The 22461-nt window shown below is 35.5% G+C and overlaps 1 protein-coding gene and 1 long non-coding RNA gene across 6 annotated transcripts in view; one reads left to right on the top strand and one right to left on the bottom strand.

Moving 5' to 3' along the window:
• LOC126759599 (zwei Ig domain protein zig-8) overlaps nucleotides 1-22461 on the top strand; it is a 596656-nt gene that overhangs the window by 458942 nt on the left and 115253 nt on the right. The window lies entirely within an intron of this gene.
• LOC126759603 (uncharacterized) overlaps nucleotides 1-22461 on the bottom strand; it is a 236870-nt gene that overhangs the window by 139021 nt on the left and 75388 nt on the right. The window contains exon 3 of one of the 3 annotated variants that reach the window (XR_007667027.1): nucleotides 6537-6640. The exons of the other annotated variants lie outside the window; for them this stretch is intronic. This is a non-coding gene — a long non-coding RNA (uncharacterized LOC126759603). Of the gene's footprint in view, nucleotides 1-6536; nucleotides 6641-22461 lie in introns of those variants that run through there. 3 annotated transcript variants of the gene reach the window in all.

Genomic DNA, 22461 nt, shown 5'->3' with positions numbered 1-22461 from the left:
TTTACAGCTAACGCCAGCAAACGCTGGTCGCGCGCCACTAATAGGCGGAAGGTTATAAAATGCTGCGCCGTTGCACATGTGCCTCAGCGGCGGCCGGGCCGTTGGTGATTATGGTGAGTTCCTTGCGGCTGATAGGCTGAGCTGACTACTAGCTGTAAATTACACACTTAATGTGGCACTGAAGCACGCATTGAATGTGTCGTAGTTGAGTTGTTGTTGTTGTTGCTAGTATACGTACACTGCGCTTGTTGTAAAAGTGCGTCAAGTGCCATTTGAGTTCAAGCGAATGGTCAACACGCGGCGTTTATCACTGCCGCAAGTAGTGTATCTCTGTATAAGCGCAGGGTTTGCGCTCACATAAGCACCTGAAATCTCAATACGAGTATACGGTATATGGATAAGGGAAAGAGAGTATCAGTACGGGATGTAAATGCTTACAGTGTAGTGCAGTACTAGGGTGGGTTATATGAGTTTATGGTAGTTTTAGGTATCTTATAACATTTATTGTTCTTAGGATAGATATAGTTTCCTGATATTTTCAATAGTATTTTACGGAAAATCAAAACGTCATAAAATATATGAAAATATCAAATATTGTTTATTTAAAACTCTGAAAATTTAATTGTTTTTACAAATTTTCGTATTTGTTTTTAATTCCTATAGCAACCCTAGAATTTAGTGAACATCTTAAAAGTATTGAACTTTTTTTTTTATTAAAATTACTGAAGATTTAAATTTTTTAAGTAGGAATTTATTTATTTTTTTATTTATTATTTATTTTTTTATTTTAATTTTTGATCGGATGGCAAGTCTACAGTTTAATAAAAAGCTTTAAAAAATGATATTTATTCAACTTTATATAAATATTTTTAATAAAATTTTTTTAAACTGGTTTTATATTGTCAACAAATTTTAATAATAATTTCATTGTTGTTATATGGTAATTCTATAAAAATTAAATTTTATTAATGCTTCATATTACAGCTTCCTTAGGATATCAACAATATTTGCAAAAGTTTTGTCCCAAATTTTCCATAATCTTTAATTTAATATAATTTAAGTATGTATGTATAAAATTTATATGAACATTTTTTTAAAAGAAATGGTGGTAACGCTATAAAATCGTAGTGGGGCTAAATTCAAAAAAATCATAACTTTTTGCTTTGTACTCATGTTCGAGACAATGTTTTTTTAATATTATTTTTCCAGAAGTTTTTTTTGCAGTTATGTGGCAACTATCATAAATAAAATGTATAGTTTCATAAAAACCTAAAAACAGTTTTTTTTTACTGGTTATTAAAATTTTAATAATTACTTATGTACAATAGAGATATATAATATATGTTTATAAAAAGCTGGCAACACTAATACAACGTACATCTAAACGCAGGCCTTTAAAAATATTAAATATGTAAATTTTCCGCAAAACTTTTGAAAATAATTTGAATTTTGAATAATTTACATGTCTACAAGAATACTCTTGAATAGTTAAACTTTGAAAATACACGGTATGTTGCAAAGTAAACAGGACTAGTTGAATCCAGCGCCTCTGGTGGATAGAATCTGCTATCTTTATTGATTTTCCAGTGAGAATTTCACAACATTTCATTGATTGGAAGTGAAATTATTGCGTTTTAGGTGTCAGTATGTTTATGTTATCGGTGCGAAAATGAGCTTCGAATAAAGAGCCAACATTAAATTTTGTTTTAAAATCGGTAAAACGTTTACCGAAACATCTCAATCGATGAAACAAGTTAATGGCGACAATTGCCTAAACGTTTTCAAAGTGATCGTGAGGACTTAAATGACGATCAACATGTTGGCCAATCAAAATCCGTGATCACCGGAAATTCCATCGAAACTGTGCGTGAATTTATCAAAAATCAGCCGAAATCATCATTGAAATTCAAGGAAATGGAATTGAGCATCTCCAAAACATCGATTTATCGCATTTTGACCCAACATTTGGTCTTAGGAAAGGTATCGTATTTCGAATATCGCGAAGATGAAAGTTGGCGTTTCTTGCTCGATAATGCCCCGTCTCATCGATCTACGCTTGTGACCGATTATTTGACCAAAAATCACATTTTAACCAATAACCACTCCCCGTATTTACCTGGTATGCACCATGCGTCTTCTTTCTTTTGTGAAAAATGCATTTGCCCATGAAAGGAAGGCGTTATGCAGACGCAGAGGCCATTCAATAGGCTTGTACCAGCTTACTGGCGGCCATACCGGCCAACGAGCTAGAACACTCGTTCGACATGCTTTTGGACCGTGCAAAAAGCTGTATTGAAGCAGAGAGAGACTATTCTGAATAAAACAAATTGATTTTGCTGAAAAAATCATTTGTTCTATTTTTTTTCTTTGATTTCCTGTTTACTTTAGAACAATCCTTATACAATGTAAAATAAAATTGATTCTTGTTTTAGTTTTCGACTAGAATACCCCTTACGATTGTAAAAATGCAGTGGTTACCTCCTAGTAGTACTAGAAGCCGCGATTCCATTCTTTACGGGTTTATGAATTGCTATGCAATTCTTAAGAAATAGGTACAAAATTAAATTAATTTTTTACCTAAACGTTTTCCTTTGGATAGGGCCTCCAAATTATCGATAACACCCCTTCTAGTCGTTTAAGATTTTTAAGGGGTTACAAGAGTTTACGGGTTTCAATAAATCGATTTTAATTTATGTCTTATTAAATTCTAGAATATTGTCCTAAATTTTCAATTTCATCCGAGTAATTTTTTCCAAAAATTTTGAGAATTTCTCTGCTAATAGTGTATGTTTGAAACAATAAAACATACTAATAAAATATTTAATGTTTTATATGAGAAAAAATTGCTGAAAAAATGCTGTTTTTGTGATAATTTGTTTATAACATATTCCAGGTAACTTCGCAGGCCTTGACGCTGACATGTTGGAAGTTCTGATTGACTCCATCTACACATTCCTGGAACATTGTGAAGTCGAAAATACCTTAATGTTGACAAACGAGAGCACCATTCCTTTTACTAGAATTGGATGTCTTTGGCGAGGGAACACAATCGTGAAAGTGATTTGGACAAGCTTTTCACACATGCGCTCACAAGGTTTCATTACACTTTGGGTTGACGCACGCGTAAAACCCACTTTCCGGCTTTGACAGATAAGAACCTCCGTTTGACGTATCGTCATCCCATGCCCGGAACCACTAACTCTTCACACTCGCTTATATGCCGCACGCTGGTTGCCGACAAATATTACACGCAATCAATGCGCATATGAATAAGCTGCGCTTCGTTATTCATTACAAATGTACCACTCTTTATTTAGTTATATTTAACATTTTTTCTTAAATAAGAAATAAAAAAATAAAAGTTGAAAAAAGATAATGAAAACGGTCAAAAGACACTCAAGAATATAATAAACATAATAAGAAAAATTAACTATTACTCTAGAATTCATGTATTTTTTTTAGTAAATTCCAATATTTGGATCATTATCAAATAAAGATTATTCAAAAATTCTGAAAAAATATGTTTTTATTTTAAAATTATTTTTTTACTTTTTCTAGCTTCAAATTCCAAAACGTCTTCAATCCCGTCAATTTGACACCAAAATCATCAAAATCGGTTAAGAATTGCTTGTATTTCTTCCAATTTTGAAAACTCCTCTCAAATCCTTTAATTTGACACCAAAATCATCAAAATCGGTTAAGTTTGCCGAAACTATGAAAAAGTGCATTTTCTTTGTTTCTTCAATTTTCCAAAACTCGTCTTCAATCCCGTCAATTTGACACCAAAATCATCAAAATCGGTTAAGATTTGCCAAAATTACGAAAAAATTGCCATTTTCTTCATAATTTCCCAATTTTCCAAAACTCCCCTCAAACTCCTTTAATTTGCCCCCAAAATCATCAAAATCGGTTAAAGCTTTGCCGAAACTATGAAAAAATGCATTTTTCTTTGTTTCTTCAAATTTTGGTTCAATATTGCCGTCAATTTGACACCAAAATCATCAAAATCGGCTAAGAATTGCCGATTCTACGAAAATCAGCTATTTTCTTCCAATTTTCCAAAACTCCTTTCATCCTTTAATTTGACAAAATCTGTGTATCCACGATTTTAGACAACTTCAACCACATACATGGCGGCGCATCCAAAATTTTCATTTCACCAAATCGCCAATTTGCACCAGGCGCCCAGAACCGCCCAGTAGGTAGCTGCCGCAAAAAATATTTTTTCCTGTAGCCTACCTCAAAGGCGCAGTATGAACTGCGTTACCGGCATATGCAGGACAACCGGAACTGAAGGTTGATGCCACGTTTACATGAATAACTTCCATCATTCAGCACCGATTTCGATCGTTTAAGCACCAAATGAAAGGACAAGCGTGCAGCTACACAATCAAATACTAACGAACGGTAAAAAACTACAAATATAAAATATTTTTCAAAGCAAATGTATCGAAGCAACTGTATCATAAAAAACTGAAAATTTCATAGTAATAAAGTAAGATGAAACGATCTTCGTGCTACCAATCAGTAGAATTACGCTTCATAAGTATATTCTGTTAACGGCAACATTTCAACTGCAACACATTCGTAGTTAATGCATGTTTTTGAATAGCTTCTTTCTAGCTTAATTACCAACGTTACTTAACAGATGAAAATAAACGCATAATATTTGTGTTTTCTAGAAGCGATCAACGTTCATTTGCCACCAAAATCATTGAAAACGGTTCAGTTTCACCAAAGTTATAGCGAATATGCGATCGTTATGACTTAGTACTGCATTATCCACCATTTCCTGTAGTTGCGTGCGCGATAAGCACTTAACGCGATCGCGAAAAAACGAAGGCCGATTTCAATGATTTTGATTTTGGCAAAATGAAAGTTGATGTTTTTGGTGAAAATTGACGGGATTGAAGTCTTACGAGTTTTGGAAAATTGGAAGAAACAAAGAAAAATGCACTTTTTTCATAGTTTCGGCAAAGCTTAACCGATTTTGATGATTTTGGTGTCAAATTGACGGGATTTGAGAGGAGTTTTGGAAAATTGGAAGAAACGAAGAAAATGGCACTTTTTTTATAGTTTCGGCAAAGCTTAACCGATTTTGATGATTTTGGTGTCAAATTAAAGGAGTTTGAGAGGAGTTTTGGAAAATTGGGAAATTTGGAAATAATTTTAGCAATTCTTAACCGATTTTGATGATTTTGGTGTCAAATTGACGGGATTGAAGACGAGTTTTGGAAAATTTGAAGAAACGAAGAAAATGCACTTTTTTCATAGTTTCGGCAAACCTTAACCGATTTTTGTGATTTTGGTGTCAAATTGACGGGATTTGAGAGGAGTTTTGGAAAATTGGGAAATTTGGAAATAATTTTAGCAATTCTTAACCGATTTTGATGATTTTGGTGTCAAATTGACGGGATTGAAGACGAGTTTTGGAAAATTTGAAGAAACGAAGAAAATGCACTTTTTTCATAGTTTCGGCAAAGCTTAACCGATTTTGATGATTTTGGTGTCAAATTAAAGGAGTTTGAGAGGAGTTTTGGAAAATTGGGAAATTATGAAGAAAATGGCGATTTTTTTCGTAATTTTGGCAAATCTTAACCGATTTTGATGATTTTGGTGTCAAATTGACGGGATTGAAGACGAGTTTTGGAAAATTTGAAGAAACGAAGAAAATGCACTTTTTTCATAGTTTCGGCAAAGCTTAACCGATTTTGATGATTTTGGTGTCAAATTAAAGGAATTTGAGAGGAGTTTTGGAAAATTGGGAAATTTGGAAACAATTTTAGCAATTTTTAACCGAGTTTGATGATTTTGGTGTCAAATTGACGGGATTGAAGACGAGTTTTGGAAAATTTGAAGAAACGAAGAAAATGCACTTTTTTCATAGTTTCGGCAAACCTTAACCGATTTTTGTGATTTTGGTGTCAAATTAAACGGATTTGAGAGGAGTTTTAGTAAATTGGAAGAAACGAAGAAAATGATGATTCTACGTGAATAAAATAAAAGTAAATAAAAATATATTTTTTTCTTTAATAATCTTTATTTGACTAATATCCAAATATTGGAATTTACTAAAAAAAATACATGAATTCTAGAGTAATAGTTAATTTTTCTTATTATGTTTATTATATTCTTGAGTGTCTTTTGACCGTTTTCATTATCTTTTTTCAACTTTTATTTTTTTATTTCTTATTTAAGAAAAAATGCTAAATATAACTAAATAAAGAGTGGTACATTTGTAATGAATAACGAAGCGCAGCTTATTCATATGCGCATTGATTGCGTGTAATATTTGTCGGCAACCAGCGTGCGGCATATAAGCGAGTGTGAAGAGTTAGTGGTTCCGGGCATGGGATGACGATACGTCAAACGGAGGTTCTTATCTGTCAAAGCCGGAAAGTGGGTTTTACGCGTGCGTCAACCCAAAGTGTAATGAAACGTTGTGAGCGCATGTGTGAAAAGCTTGTCCAAATCACTTTCACGATTGTGTTCACTCACCAATGACATCCAATTCTAGTAAAATTAATGGTGCTCTCGTTTGTCAACATTAAAGTATTTTCGACTTCACACTGTTCCAGGAATGTGTAGATAGAGTCAATCAGAACTTCCAATATGTCAGCGTCAAATTCTGCGAAGTTACCTGGAATATGTTATAAAAAAATTATCACAAAACAACATTTGTTCAACAATTTTTTCTGATATAAAACATCAAATACTTTATTGTTACAAACATACACTATAAGCAAAGAAATAAAATTTTTAGAAAAAATTACTCGGATGAAATTGAAAATTTAGGACAATATTCTAGAATTTAATAAGACATAAATTAAAATCGATTTATTGAAACCCGTAAACTCTTGTAACCCCTTAAAAAATCTTAAACGACTAGAAGGGGTGTTATCGATAATTTGGAGGCCCTATCCAAAGGAAAACGTTTAGGTAAAAAATTAATTTAATTTTGTACCTATTTCTTAAGAATTTCATAGCAATTCATAAACCCGTAAAAAATGGAATCTCGGCTTCTAGTACTGCTCGGAGGTAACCACTGCACTTTTACAATCGTAAGGGGTATTCTAGTCGAAAACTTAAACAAGAATCAATTTTATTTTACATTGTACAAGGATTGTTCCAAAGTAAACAGGAAAGAAAAGAAAAAAATAGAACAAATGATTTTTTCAGCAAAGTCAATTAATTTTATTCAAAATAGTCTCCTTCTGCTTCAATACAGCTTTTTGCACGGTCCAAAAGCATGACGAACGAGAGTTCTAGCTCGTTGGCCGGTATGGCCGCCAGTAAGCTGGTGCAAGCCTATTGAATGGCCTCTACGTCTGCATAACGCCTTCCTTTCATGGGCAAATGTATTTTTCACAGGGTGCCATATCAGATGAATACGGGGAGTGGTTTAACGGTTAAAATGTGATTTTTGGTTAAATAATCGGTCACAAGCGTAGATCGATGAGACGGCGCGACGGCGCATTATCGTGCAACAAACGCCAACTTTCATCTTCGCGATATTCGAAAGACGATACCTTTCCTAAGACCAAATGTTCTGTCAAAATGCGATAGATCGATGTTTTGGAGATGTTCAATTCCATTTCCATGAATTTCAATGATGATTTCGGCTGATTTTTGATGAATGCACGCACAGTTTCGATGGAATTTCCGATGATCACGGATTTTGATTGGCAAACATGTTGATCGTCATTTAAGTCCTCACGATCACTTTGAAAACGTTGAAACCACTCGTGCACTCTGCTACGGGATAGGCAATCATCGCCATAAACTTGTTTTATCAATTGAAACGTTTCGGTACAAGTTTCATCAATTCTAAAACAAAATTTAATGTTGGCTCTTTGTTCGAAGCTTATTTTCGCACCGATAACACAAACATACTGACACTTAAAACGCAATAACTTCACTTCCAATCAATGAAATGTCATGAAATTCACACTGGACAATAGATAAAGATAACAGATTCTAACCACCAGGGGCGCTGGATTCAAAACGTCCTGTTTAGTTTGTAACGCTCCTTGTATTTCTTTACGATATTACTGCTAGTTCTTTGGCGAATTATATTTCTAGTTTCTTAGTAACCATTTCTACATCCATGACAAGTCGGTTGTGTTATATATATTTGAAGGGCCTAGACTACTAATATATTGCTCCGAAATAATCGGTGACTAGCGGCAGCCGTAGTGAGATAGTCGATACTGGCGTTCTAATGGGTTCTAAGCCATTGAAATACAAAGTCTAACAAGTAAGGAAGGGTGTCACCGAACATTTTAGCGAGATTTCATTATCCGTCATTTACATATTTTTCAAATACCATATTTGTGTAGAGTTTTATTCCGCTATCATCATTGGTTCATAATCTATATATTAGATGGTATTCAAAATAGTCGATACTGGCGTTCTTATGTTACATACCGAATTTCATTGAAATCGGTATAGTAGTTCTAAGCCATTGAAATACAAAATCTAAAAGGCTTGATTATTACCGTATTCGCGGAGATGAAAAACATCCCAAAGTGAAAAGCGGGAGATAGTATGTTCTAATTCATTTAGAATTTGTTAACGATTTAAATTCAATGTTGAGATGTTTTGCCAAAGCTAAAACGCATATTTTCGGCTAAGGCAGTCGTATTGTCGACAGATGGAAACTCGACAAAAATAGGACATACAAAGTAGATGCCTCATACTACTTCATTATTTGCACAACCTCTTAAAGCCATTTATTTAAGTGCTTAAATAAATAATTATTTGTAAATCTGATTATTTCAACACCCATCAACAATTTGTTACCAGTATTAGACTTAAATATAATCCGTCATTTCATACTATATGAAAACCACAAAAGTGTGTAGAAGTCTTATCAAAATTTCTCAACCATTTCGGTTCGGTTTCAAACGTTGCACGCAGAGCAGGACAAAATGTCTTTGTTTCTACATTAAGGTGTATGTAGGATATGCAGCGCATTTCTGCAACTCTAACAAAACGTCAACTATGTCTTCGTTCATAATACGGACCGTCAACTACAAAGATAGCAAAAAAATGCCAAAATGGCGCCAAAAATATACAGGTAATGGATGTAAAAAAAGAGTAAAGCTGAGAAACCGAATTCACGACATATTCGAAACCACTGAATAACTGCGAATAATGGCGAAAAGCTACTGACGCTAACGAATTGTGCAACGAAGCAAAAGATACTGAGGTGCGCGTCTAAGTATTAGTGTGATTTGCCGTTGCAGCGGATCTGGCAGCACGTTCACGGTTTCAAAACGCAGCGAGCGGACGATTCGGCGATAAGAATAATTGGAATGTCAGTTTGGCGGACAGCCGTGAAGCGCAAAAATAGCGCTTGGCAGCATAATGACATTTAATGTCACAGAGCATAAAAATCATTATTGTGAATAAGTTGGTGGCACCGATAATAACGCTGGCAATAGTAATGCGCACGTTGATAATTATACAGATGTCATTATATCAATGCTAAAAATATGATATTTTAGAGCGTATAGAAATGAATATGCCAAACCTTTACGACGACAATGCGAAAGTTGCACGTAATGAGATTGTGGGCGAGCAAGCGTGCATATATATATATTTATATATCGCTCATTTGCTGCAAGACCGGCATAAGTCAAAAAAATCGATTTGCCAGAAAACGCGTTAAAAGTTTTCAACTGACTCAACCTTACACGGAAAACATAAAAATCATATTCTCTTCTCAAGCGGAGCATATAAGAGGTATTCATATGAATTTTTCACTCAACATGAAGCATGATATAACGAACAATTCTGCATCATTAACTCAAAAATCACGTTTTTTGATTTATGCCGGTCTTGCAGCAAATGAGCGATATGTATGTCTGCTACAGTTACGAGCGTCCAATGTAATGTAGTACTCAGTAAAGTTGTAAAAGTAATAATGTGAAATGATACTTTGCAGTTCCTTCTTATTTGCTAGGCAAAGCAAACGAGGTTACGTCGTCCGGCTTATAGCAAATCAGCAAATGGCCAGCAACCATGACCGGTCAACTATCTACGTCAACGAAATTGCTTCAGTAATGAGGACGAATGGGAATAGGAAAACGAGAGGCATTTGCATCTACGAGCTACTTTGTTGTCTGCTTATGCTCATTTGAAATATTGATGCAAGAGAAAATAGAAAAAAATACTGTCATCATTCAAATCTGTCAACATTTATCTGTAAGTATTTGGACTTCTAGGCTTTGTTATTGTTAGTTTTGTTGGACCTGTTGCATTGTCATTATGATTGCTGCTGCTTCAGTTCTTTATTCAAATTGCAAATAGCGGTAATTGGGCCAATTTTTCAAAGCTCAAAGATCTTAGGAGCATAAATTGTGTAATTGTTAGCTGGAATTGGCCTTTGAACTTCTGCACAGCTGCATTTCTGCAAACTGACAAATATATTATCTACATATGTATATATATATTGATAGCTGCCAAACTGTGTCCAATTATGAGAATATAATAGCTGGCTTTTAGCAAAAGCAGTCAGAGTTGAAAGAAGCTTTTAGTTTGCTTTTATTATATGTACTTATGTATGTAGAGTAAGGTTTTTGACTTGTTGCTTCCAAACCGATGGCTAGGATATTTATGAATACTTTAGCGAATTCATGTACTAATGAAACAAAGCCCATTAGCATAAGAGAACGCAATAGCGAAGTTTTTAACACGGTCTGTTCCTGGGTGTTGTCCTTCAGCTGATCTACTATGCCAAGGAGCTGTCATATGTCGGAAGCGCCGATATCCGTTCACTATAGCATATAGCATCTGAAGGCTCGGAACCAATTGCCTATAAGGAAAATTTTTGATTTGACGAGATATTTTCTCAGAAAAAAAATTTCTGATCGGATTGATATAGCTGTAAATATTTATAGTATAATAAAATCTTTGAAAAATTTGTTCAGACCAAACAATTACAGCATACTATCATAGAAACTGACCGCTCCAAAACAAGTTTCTGCAAGGAAAACTTTATATTAGACTAGATATCTTCACGAAATTTGTCACGAATTATTCCCCAAAACAACCCTATATAATAAGTCAATTGAAAACTTCCAGGAATGACGCATAGATGGCGCTCCTAGAATTAAACACATATGATTTTTAGTCGGATCATTAGTTTGTGAATTATGTATAACATTTTGAGTGAAGCAAATTTCCATCTGATTTTATTCATTCTACCTGTAAGCACAAATGTGCACCGTTATAAGAAAAATACGCCCTCACATTTTTATTAAGATAAGATATTGGCCAACATATGCGACATAAGTCAAAAAGAAGTTCGAAACCCCATATACAGGGTTTTTCCGAAAAGTAATAAGACTGAGTTGATTTAAAATAAATTATTGAATCAATCGTTCCAATTCTTTAAAAGCTTTCAAAATACTTGTAGGCTCCTTCTGCGTCGATGCAGCGCTGACAGTGCGATTTCCAAGCATTGAAGGCATCAAGGAAGCCATTCTCCGGAATAGCCTTTAGAGCCAGGTGCTGCTTAGATCCCCTCTGTCATCTCAAAATGCTTGTCTTTCATCGGCCTTTTCAGGCAAGGAAACAAAAAAGTGCGAGGAAACCACAACTAGGCTGTAGGGCGGCTGCAGAAGCGTTGGAATGCCGGTCTTGTTTAGATAACTGTTCAGAAGAAAGGCGGTTTGAGCCGGGTCATTGTCGTGGTGCAACTTTCATTCGGATGCGATGTCTTGTTGGACCCGATTGGCCGTTCGTTTGAGTTTCATGAGGATTTACCGAGTTTCATACAGAATTTAATCGCGTACCTATGCTCTAACGAACGTGACATTTTCGGCTCGCATCATTTAGGGAAACACGAAAAATGTCTGTTTTGACTCTCCAGGTGCTCGAAGACAACTGACCAGCAGCTCGTTCGTTAGCGAGGAACGCCCTCTACCGAATCCAGTCAGTGGGCAGGAAATCAGTCGTATTACTTTCCGGACAAACCCTGCATTAAGTATTTGATCGATTCCACCCATTTGTAGCACACAGACATATTACTATCAAGGAAAGATTTTATCTGAATTTAATTATTTATCTTAGAAATTGATCAGTATCTAAAGGCTTTAACAGTTTTGGTTCGATTTATGCGAATTTTAGTCATAAGGTGGCACACCTCAAAAGCACTATTCGCGCAAAGTTTTATCTTGACATATTAATTCATTATTCATTTGTATACTGAACAGTGACAGTTTCAAATGGAGTTTAAATTTGTCTTATATGGGAAGTAGGCATGTCTGTAAGTTGATTTCGCTCATTTTCAAAATGTTACGTACCAAGTTTTAAATCGGTCGGGCGGGCGTATCTTGAAATATGTTATTTCACCTAAAAATAGGCAGTGCAGCGCCCGTCGTTCAAGTTTGACCATAGTCAATCTTGTTCGTAAATTTTTACGTCTCTGCCGTTTTTAGCTTTTAATTTACCGCGTTTTTAGTAATTTTTAACGGTACTGTTATATGGGGAGTGTGGGAGTTTATCATTCATGTTCACACTGTTGGTAGGATTTCTTATAATATTTGCGCTTGATGAATTTGGTTATTGTAGCTTTAGTTGTTAAGGAGACACGTTCTGTAAACTTATTAGAGGACGGAACCGCGCCCACTTTTCCAAAAGTTATTACCCTCAGATGCATTTTCTGTGATCTCTTGTGCCAAATTAGAGTTTTATATCTTAATTTAGTACTTATGTAGTTATGGATAATATACGTTTTCGGTTTTGTGGGCATGGCAGTGGTCCGATTTCGCCTATCTATGAAGTCATACCTTTTTTTTTTTGCCAAAAAACGCGTATACTAAGTTTCATCAGTATATCTCTATTGCACTCAAGCTTGCACGGACGGATGGTCAGAAAGACAGTCACCCGGATTTCAACTCATCTCGTCATCTTGATCGTTTATATATGTGCTAACAAATTCCTAGCTTTTTAAGAAAACTTTTGTACTTAAAGGAGATTTTGGAAAAGAGATAAGAAAAGAGGTCAATAGCTACTCCAGACTCAAATGCATTGCAGTCATATACTAGTACAAGCAGTAACGGAATTTCTTTGTATTGTACCTTTGAGTAAAGCCTAACTTATTCTTTACCCTTAGCAATAAATCAGCTTTTAAAGTCTTGTTCCAAACAGCGCACAAAGAAAATGACAGGTTGTGTAATCATGTTGACGTCTCGATAAGCCAGCTAAACAAAAAATATGGTGCTGGGAAACTCATGTATGGTATACTATATGTATGTATAGTATGAATATACAAAACTGTTAGCTTTCGGTTAATATTTTAACCATTTTTGTTATCTCTTTGAAATTTTCGTCACATTTTTTTCACAAGAAACCTACAACAACCGCTACACCTTTAATTTTGCAACATCACAAAAACACGTAGTGCTGCTGCATATCACTGTCGGCAGCAACCATAAAAAGATATTTTGGCCGAAAAAGTGTGCCATAAATTGCAACGCCGCTTGGCAGCTGAGGTGATGTCAACCGTTTTCCTCTTTGCTTTAGGTTACAAGCGATTAAATTTTTTTGACAAGCCAAATGGCAGCTAATTCCAGGTGTTGGAGACGGCTTTGTTATGATTTTTTTACTTTTGAATAGCTGTAAAGCAAAAATTTATTTTCGACCTACAGTAAGCTGTAATTAATACCAAATGTAGTTTTGACTGACAACCTTGTCGCAAGAACTGAACATCATAACCATATAGTTTGTTTTATAAAAAGTTATTTCAAATGAGATTCAAATCTACACAGTAACTCAATCGGCCTAGTGAGCGTACTATTTGCAACACCATAACCATTTTGAGGCCCAGCATTCATTATTGGATAATATTTGACCGAATAGACCACGTCCTACAAGCAGTGAAAAAAATATTTATATTCGCTCGACTTTCCAAAACGACATCGCTTCGCTCTATAGGCTCTTGAAAAGTTCTAAGAAGAAAATCAGACGTTTTCAAATAAAATCTTGTTCAGCGATGAGGCCCATTTCCGGTCCAGTGAGTATGTAAACAAGCAAAATTTCCGTATTTGGGACGAAGAGCAAAAAAAAATTCAAGAGCTGATATTTAGTTCAGAAAAAACGACGGTTTGGTGTGGTTTGTTGGCCAATGGAATCATCAGTCCATTTTTCTTCAAAACTGATGCCACTTCTGACACACCGCATCAGTCAATGTATTTATTGAGAGAAAAATTTTTCCATTAAGTTTGAATTTTCTGTGGTTTTTCTTTAAAAAAGTAAGGAACCACGAAATGGACCGCCTTTTCTTTTCTTTCATAAGATACTGTACTGTACAAGAATCACAAAATTTACAAGATATTAACCTATCTTGAAGACCACCAACTCAATGTTAAAATGTAGCATTTCAGCCTTATGAGATTTACTTAAATTAAAATTGAAATTGTATTCCTAAAATTCAATTAATAGACTAAACTACATCATTTACCTGCTGGAGTTGTTAATTTACTTGTTTGTTCAATCTATTAAATTGTAACATCTAAAACAGTTATAGAAAATTTCTTATTATGCCTATTCGCATCCTAGACATAGGTATATAAATACATATGCAACATTTAAAGTCTGCAACTAGTACTGAAGTCAAATGCAATTTACCATATAGTATTATACTAGTATTAAGCTACCTTTTTTGCTGTCTACACAACGCTGGCTTTTATGTTTCTAGTTGGCACATCCTTTGTCATGTCACTATGTTGAGGTAAACTGACTCATGTACAACATTTCCGCACACACACAATGACAAAGGCATATTTTTGGAGATCTTTAACCCAGTATGAAAACTAAGGTTTCAAATGATGATTAGGTTTATGTTCCCAATCGATTTGAATATGAGTTTATTTATTTAAAACTACTTCAACTTAAGACGAATTTGGTCAAAATCTTTGTCAAAAATGTCTGCCTGTTCATGTTATGTTGAAAGCTTTCAACCAAAACTCAGTAAAGGAAATGCATTGGCATGATTTGCGACTCCCATTAGCAAATAATGGAAGCTAATCCCTGACCAAAAGCAGAACCATAACTAAAGCTCTATTGTGTTTCATAACCAAACGATTATCAGCTGATCTTTCAGCACGAAAAACCCGTTCAAAAGTAGTTTGATTTGATGTAATAGTATTGTGAAATTCACTACCTAATATCATTATCTTGATTTTATCAAATAACTATTGAACTGTCCGCACTTTTTTCCATTCTTCATAAACTCCACTATACGTACCACTCAATCATCTGATGCGAACTACTCCAAGAGAAAACCTAAATGGGGAACTTTAACTTTCTATGTCGGGTAAAGTTTTTATCTGCCCACACGACACCATGCGTACATAAGGTCTTCCTGTTTATATGTATTATGTCATGCATCAAATTTACGCTGTCAAATAGTGCTGAGCTAATGCCGTTGTAAGATGGCATTCACTGTGTGCAATGTAGTGGCAAAGTTCATGTCTGTGACAGGATACTATTTTAGTAGCAATTATACGGCTACATACACAGACGCATACATATAAAGCATATGAGCATCAATGGCAAGTTTACTGACATAAGCAGACATGCAACGCAAAGCGTCAGCGGCAGGAGAATGCAACAAACATCACCTCTTCGTGTACTGACGTTTTTCTTCTCTTAAGTCAAAGCTACTATTTTCCTGCTTGTATGCTACGGACATATTTTCGGAACTCAAGAAAAAATGAAAAAATCACTTGGATACAGCGATAGTTGCCGCTCAAGAATTTCTAACGAAAAATTCTCTTCCCTCAGGCATTTATTTATTGGCTTTCTTTGTATTCATCGATAATTGCTGTGTCTTTTGTGCATATGAAAAATTCACTTCAGCAACCATAGTGCCTCAAAGTGGCTTGCAGAAAATACAGGCAGGTAAAAGAGAACACGCCTGCTAGGTAACTGAATTGCAGAGTCTTAAGCTTTTTTCGAAGGCAATGCGTTTAAGCGAAGATATTGCTGAGCAGAAATAAAGGATGTGCTTGGAATTTAATTGCACCTGTTACGAATAATAAAAGATACAGGAGTAGGTTAATAAAAATAATTCCAAACCCATGTGGAAATATTTAAAAAAATTAAATCAGCCTCTTATATGGCGTTTCGGAATTAAAGAAATTTTCAATGTTTGGTACGAAGCTCATCACTTTTTATTACTACTTTGTACAGTGGTAATGGAATACATTAGATTGTTCTTGATTCTAGAAAAGTGATCATCAAACGTTCATGCGAAATTCAAATTGAAATGTGAATTTTGTTCATTTCATTTCCTTTAAAGTAAACCCCTCCCGCTTCAATACACTTATGCCAACGAATTTTCCAGTCATCATAGCACTTGGAAAAATACTTGATCGTTATGGCCGTCAGAGCTTTTATATTTTCAGCTTTTATATCCTCAATTTGTCCTTGGAGTGGCCATGTGGATTTGCTGAATAGCCAGAAGTTACACGAAGGTAAAACAGGCGAATGCGGAGGTTGGGCACGATATTAGTTGAAAATGTGGCGAAATGATCACGAATAACCAATGCAGTATGAGATGGTGCATTATTGCACTTTTTTGTGCAATAAATTCAGACATACATATGTAGTAAAAATCGAAGAATTCACTTTTAGAAATTTATCATAGATATCACAGATTTTCAGTACTACCAACTTGCAAAAAAAAATTTACCGATTCAAAAAACACGCGAAGTATAAATTAAAGATTCACCTTTCAATTTGATAACAGTAGTATATCCGAAACTCCAAATAAATAGTTCATATATATTCACAATATTTAGCATGTTAAGTGCATGCACTGAAATTTAAAATCATTATGTTTATTAGGTTCTTCGTCTTATTAGAGAGTGTTAGATTCCTGTGTGTGCCTCATGATTTTCACAATCAAATATTGTCTTTTTTCATAAATTATGATGCCCTTTAAGGATACTAATTTTGGCACATGATTTAATTAGAAAAGTTCGTAAATAAATATAAGAAAATATTTGTTCGCATTCCTGAACATTCAAACTCGAAATGCTGTAAACAACTTTTCTGCTAACTTAGCTGTGATTGGTAACCGATAGTTTGTCAAAATATCTGGGTTTCAATGGAGATGGTATGAATTCTAAGTGTCGTTTCGGTAATTTTTAATTTGTTATGATCTATAATTTTTGTTCGTTTTATTCAAAAATATTTTCAATTTCATCATAGAAAGATATACGCAAAAACAACGTTTACAAATTATTAAATTTTATTATTTAAATAATCGTTCTCCAATCGCAATTTTTTGCGCGCTTTTGCCATTTTATGGACGTAATAACCGTCAACTTGTGCTCGCTATTCGTCGAATTGTTGAAAATTTCGAGCGCAAGTTTTTTTTAAACAATGTGCAAGCGCCAATAAGACAAAGAACCACTTGAAGTAAGGAAAATATTGCCGGCGTTCAAGCAAGCGTTGCTGAAGACTGCAGTTTGTCTATTTCAAGAATTGGGACTGTCTCAAACCACAACCTGATGGATTTTGAGAAAGGATTTGGGCTTGCATCCAAATTAAATCTCAAGAAATGAAGCCATTGTACCACCGTAAACGTCGTGAATTGGCTGATTTTGCTTTGGAACAACTTGAAAACAATAAGCATTTTTTTAAGAAAATCATCTTCTCCGATGAGGCTCACTTTCATCTGAGTGGTGATGTAAATATTTTTTATATTTGGATGATAACCAACTTTTTATGGCTGCAATTGAAGGAAATTGATCTTGACAACATCTGGTTCTTACAAGACTTGGCCACATGCCACTCAACACGTGCAAAAACCGAATTAATGCGAGAAAAGTTTGGAGCTTCGCTTATTTCAAGAAATTGGTAAATTGAATGATCTCCAAGAAGTTCTGTTTTTTGAAAATAAATCATATCACTTATATGGGAAAACCGTTTATATACATATATGTTGATGTAAAGTTGCCTAGCTGCAACAATACTCGTGCTGATAGCCTTACCCAATAGAGGCGATAATTTCATAAAATAACTTTAAAACATAATAATTTAAGTGTGCGGACTATGAGATATTATATTTCCATATATTCACAACATATAAATAAAGAGTCATACTAAAAAGGAATAAATTGTGGCTTGGAGCTTTCCATCTTCTCTATAAATCCATCATGAGTGTATACTCAGAGCAGTGGAGTAGAAAATTTCAAACAATAAACGCAACTGGGCCATTAAAATCATTAAAATTGCAAAACATACAACACCTTCACGGTCTGGCGCCTTTGTCTGGTCGCCTGTGTACTCATATGAGCTTAAAGGGTGCAAAGTAAGAAGGAAGGTAGCAGGAGAAGTTAGTAGAAAGTTGTGCAAAAACAAAGAACAATTGTCGCTGCTGCTGCCGCTGCAAGCAAATAAGCTGGAAAATGAAAATTCAAAAAGTTGGATCATTTGCATTAGTGGTGCGGCATAAAAGAGGATATTAACAGGACATGTATTTATGGAAGTACAGGGTTGACTTTGGTACACACACACATACACGCAATCATGTTCGTGTACTTGGCAATTTTTTATGTTGCGACGGTATTAAAATTCCATTTAAACTCAAGTGTGTATGCCTGCTGTTGCACCTTTATGTCTCGCATATCAAGTGCTTATTGCCGGTACCAAGCTGACATTATTATTTACAAAGCAGCGCACATCAGCTCCTTCACCGCACACAAAACGCGTATGTCTCTCCTCGCACTCTCTCTCTCTCTCCGCCAGCGTGATTCGTGTGGTCGTGCGCTTCTAATCTAAGTCACAATGTGTGGTGTTGTTGCTGCATTCCCTCAGGGTACTCGAGTTCCAGTTGAGTGCCTGTTTACTTGCCTTTTTTCCATCGCTTTGTTTGTTGGCTTGTTTGCCGGGCTTGTCGTAGCGCTTTGTGTGTTTTGGGTGTGTTCGGTTGACACTTAAACGATGCCATTGTTGCTGCTTATTTTTTTGTAACACTTGTTCTTTACATAAAATTTGCCTTAATTTACAAAACGCTTAAATTGTCAGAAACACATTTACGGTCCCTGTGGGCCCTCTATGAAATATATATGTGTGTGTGCATGGGTGTATGTTATATACAACAGTCAGCATAAGGGCTCGCCCCAGCAGCAGCTGCCACAATGCACTTGACACCGACAGCCATTCAGATATTCATAGGTGATTCGGTCCACGTTCGCTGTATACCTTGCTTCACTGAATTGGGTACTCAAGTGAGTTTTTATTATTTTTTCCGGCTTATTTTTTTGCTTGTGTTTTTGTTGTTTATAAATAACACTCATTGGCATTGTTGTGGTAAAACAATTTTAATTCATTACCCATACCATGTCATGAAGTTATTAACGACAGCCTCAGTTGTTCTGCACGAGCGCCAGGAAATGCGGGTAGCATTATATACGACAAAAATAATTACGTATGTATGTATATATATTATAAAAAAGTATGGTCGGACGAAAGCATGCTCATCGATTGGAATTTAAGTATGCTATGCCCAATCCATAAAAAAGATGACCCCACAATCTGCGCCAACTACCGTGGGACTAGCCTCCTCAACATCGCATATAAGGTTCTATCGAGCGTATTGTGTGAAAGATTAAAGCCCACCGTCAACAAACTGATTGGACCTTATCAGTGTGGCTTTAGACCTGGAAAATCAACAACCGACCACATATTCACCATGCGCCGATCTTGGAAAAGACCCGTGAAAGGAGAATCAACACACACCACCTCTTCGTCGATTTGAAAGCAGCACGAAAAGGAGCTGCCTTTATGCCGCGATGTCTGAATTTGGTATCCCCGCAAAACTAATACGGCTGTGACAAACTGACGTTGAGTAACACCAAAAGCTCCGTCAGGATCGGGAAGGACCTCTCCGAGCCGTTCGATACTAAACGAGGTTTCAGACAAGGCGACTCCTTATCGTGCGACTTCTTCAACATGCTTCTGGAAAGAATAATTCGAGCTGCAGAACTAAATAAAGAAGGGACCATCTTCTACAAGAGTGTACAGCTGCTGCCGTATGCCGATGATATTGCGGCCTCAACACCCGCGCCGTTAGTTCTGCTTTCTCCAGGCTGGACAAGGAAGCAAAAGAAATGGGTCTGGCAGTGAACGAGGGCAAGACGAAATATCTCCTGTCATCAAACAAACAGTCATCGCACTCGCGACTTGGCTCTCATGTCACTGTTGACAGTCATAACTTTGAAGTTGTAGATAATTTCGTCTATTTAGGAACCAGCGTAAACACCACCAACAATGTCAGCCTGGAAATCCAACGCAGGATTGCTCTTGCCAACAGGTGCTACTACGGACTGAGTAGGCAATTGAGAAGCAAAGTCCTCTCTCGGCAAACAAAAACCAAACTCTATAAGTCACTCATAATTCCCGTCCTGCTATATGGTGCAGATCGCATTCGATGGAACGATGAGCTGTACGAGATATATTGACATAGTTCAGCGAATTAAAAGACAGCGGCTACGCTGGCTAGGTCATGTTGTCCGGATGGATGAAAACACTCCAGCTCTGAAAGTATTCGACGCTGTACCCGCCGGGGGAAGCAGAGGAAGAAGAAGACTTCCACTCCGTTGGAAGGACCAGGTGGAAAAGGACCTGGCTACGCTTGGCCACGTAGCGAAAAGAAGAAACGACTGGCGCGCTGTTGTTAACTCGGCTATAATCGCGTAAAATGTGTCTACGCCAATTAAGAAGAAGAAATCAAAATTTAGAAATTTCAGAGAACGGGAGTTGTGCTACACGAACTGATACAGCAACGTCTTCATAAATTTTTCTACAAAAATTTCAAAATATAGTGAATTTCTTTATTAATTTCACTCATTTTTGAACAGCTATAATTTTTTTCAACTTCCGAGAACTTAATTTTTTTTTGGTTAAGTGGAGCTTACTCTCACTTTTCCAACACTATATGGTATGACACAATGTGATTGGCAGCACTGGCGATCTACGACTGCAACGACAACTATTGACAAAATACGAAAATACTTTTTCGACTAAGCAATACTATACCTCGTAGACTCATTAGCTTCATTACTACATTGTGCGTCCGAACTATTTAATTTAAAATCATCCTAAATTAACTTAAATGAGATATGAAGTACATTCATCCTAGGGGCAATATTTAATACATACGGGGTATGAGAAAAAGTCAACCAAATAAGTATAATATATAATAAAAAGTCATTATATTAGGAATATGAGGTTCATTTTTATAAATATTCAACTCTAAATCACATTATATTTCAGAAATCGAATTAATTTCATTAATACATCATACACCCATTTCCAGTTTAAGCCTTAGTATACCCAGTAATTTGGTCAATGCATCTTACTTTTTGATCACTATAAACGCTATAAACTTCTCAGGAAGTTTTAAAACAGTTATTACCTATATGGTGGCTAGGATAATTATACTCACTTTCAATCACTCTTTTAGTAAGACACTATTATTAGAGGGCGATGCTTACTCTATTTCATTAAAATATCTTACTTATTGATCTGTATAAAATACAAACATAACATAATAAAGTCTTTCTATCCGGTACATGTTGCTATGTGTATTGGACCGATGTATTCGTTTTCAGCGTCACGATATAATATTTTCAGAAAAAAATGTCTTTTAACTTTCACTAAGATGCTTATCTCATAAATTGATCGATATTTTCGGTAAAAAATCTGCCAAAGTGTTAAGGTCAACATTTTCGGAATTTAGATACTAAAAAATGAGTTCTTGATATCGACTAGTTTTGGAAGGTCGCACACCTTAAATACACATTATATTCAAAGTTTCATTTTGATATCGTCATTGGCTCTAGATTTATATACCTAATTAACACGCAAAAATTACCTTCCGATGTTTTTTTGAAAATGAAAAACTTTTTTAAAAAATGAAAAACTTTGATTCTGCTTCTGGATTAATTTTATTTGGTCTTTTACATTTTTTTACATCAAGTCGAGAATATAATATCATGTAAATGGCCGCCGCCAGGTTGATTGTCATTTGAGCCCTTTTTATGGCATTTTCATCAAATTGGCCAGAACTTCCGGCGATAGGTCCTCACATTCTTGACGGATATTGTCTTTAAGAGCTGCAAGAGTCTGAGGCTTGTTGACATAAACCCGCAGCTTCAAAAAGCTCCACAAAAAGAAGTCTGTAGTGGTCAAATCAGGCGATCTAGCTGGCCAGTGCAAATCGCCAAAACGGGAGATTAGGCGCCCGGGAAATGCATCCCTCAGCACATCGGTTGTGGCACGCAGTGTAGCGTACCATTGTTTATTTAGGTGTGTTTCGCGTGTTTTAAGCTGTAGAATTTTTGGTTTCTAAGAAAATTTTATTTATTTTAGCATTTGTTACAGTTTTAAACTCGACTCGTCATTTTGATAATTTTTATATATCTGCCTCGGTTAGTT

The sequence above is a fragment of the Bactrocera neohumeralis genome, chromosome 5 (assembly GCF_024586455.1).
Source record: "Bactrocera neohumeralis isolate Rockhampton chromosome 5, APGP_CSIRO_Bneo_wtdbg2-racon-allhic-juicebox.fasta_v2, whole genome shotgun sequence".
NCBI lineage: Eukaryota > Metazoa > Arthropoda > Insecta > Diptera > Tephritidae > Bactrocera > Bactrocera neohumeralis.
Note: the sequence above shows the minus strand (reverse complement) of the source record. Positions and strands in the feature narration are given on the sequence as shown.